Source organism: Coenobita brevimanus, chromosome 84 (assembly GCF_032717465.1).
Source record: "Coenobita brevimanus isolate Jiangsu-jjx chromosome 84, ASM3271746v2, whole genome shotgun sequence".
NCBI lineage: Eukaryota > Metazoa > Arthropoda > Malacostraca > Decapoda > Coenobitidae > Coenobita > Coenobita brevimanus.
In genome coordinates, this window is record NC_137037.1 from 32758582 (window position 1) to 32760210 (window position 1629).

The following is a 1629-nucleotide window of genomic DNA, read 5'->3' on the forward strand; positions in this document are numbered from 1 at the left end:
TCAGCCCTAGATACCATCATTCTTGTTTTAGCCACATTTGCTATCAAACCCTTGTGTTCCATTCCATCTCTCCAGTTCCTAAATCTTCCTCCGTCCCTTTTTCATTCTCTGCAGTCAACACCAAGTCATCAGCATACAACATCTCCCATGGGAGTTCATTTCTGAAGTCACGTGAGGGGGATTCAAACACCATGACAAACAATAAAGAACTGTAAATACTCGTAGACCCCTGATGCACGCCAACATTCATGGAAAAATTATCACTCAATACTCCATTCACTCTCACTATAGTCATTTAGTCATTAATTCATAATTATTTCCTGTTACATTCTTCTCGACTGTGGTTGTCTGTCCAGGTATATATCTATCAGTCAATCCCATTATCAGTACTGATTTCCTTCACGAATAACTGATGGAAATTATCGTTTCCTGTACAATATCCAATCTTTTACTGATCAGTGAAGAGTAATAGTAGTAGTAGTAGTTGTTCCCTAGGCAGTCTGGCCGAACAGCCCAGAGTCCCTTAGGAAGGCCATGGCCGAGACCGGGCTTTCCCACAGAGCTCTCAAAGAGTGTATGTTGTGTTGTTGGCGTAGGTGATTGTGTGCAATGCAGTCTTCCATAATGTGCTTAAGTATGGGGTGCTGTGTTGCATCCTGGACAGGCATCAGCGACGGAGTCATCCAGCCTCTTCTGGTAGCTTAAGAGGGTTGGATGGTGCCCACATCTCAGCCTGGCCAGGTGGACCCTGTCCTCACGAGGAAGATAGGATTCAAAAGGGTGGATGTCAGGAGGCCGTGCATGCAGCTGTGTGTTGTCTTTAAGTGACTGAATGAAGCGGCGAGTGATCTGAGTGTGGATATGCTTCTGGAAGCTGGTCTGAGGTGGGCAAGGGGGGAGAGATGACAGTATTTGTGTATAGTATCGTGTGCTGGGTGTTGTTTTGATGTTCCTTGGTGTGGGTGGATGTGCTGCCATGTACTGTAGTGGATGTTGTGGGTTTGTGGAGGCTGCAGCAAGAAACTGGGTGCCTCTCATGTCTAGGTGATCCTTGACTTTGATGACTTTGGTTTCTTGATGTAGGTGATCTGTGGGTGTAGTAGCTGTGCAGCCTGTGATTATTTTTAGGGCCTTGTTCTGTATGATCTGTATTGTGTTGTAGTGTGTTTTGGTGAGGTTAGAAGCCCAGGCAGGGCTTGCATAATTCATCGCTGAACGTATGTATTGTTTGTATACTGTGGTGGTGGTTTCTTTGTTGTGTCCGAATGTTGTATGGGCAAGTGACCTCAAGTCATTGAGTCTTGGTGTTATTTTATTTTTAATGTTTGTGATGTGTTGTTTAAATGACATTGATGTATTGTATGTTACACCAAGGATTTTGGGTGTGTGTGTGTGTGGTAGGGGAGTGTTGTTTATGGTGAGGTGTGGGATGTGACTGCATTCTGCTGTCCAGTTTGTGAGAAGAGTCACTGTAGATTTGGCTGCGGCAATTTTGAGCCAGTTTGTGGTGAACCATTCATGTAGTGTGTTGAGGTAAGGTTGAATGATGTGTGCAGCTGTGTTTGTGTTTTGGTGCGTACATGTAAGTGTTATATCATCTGCATAGGAAGCTATGTGTATCAGTGGCGT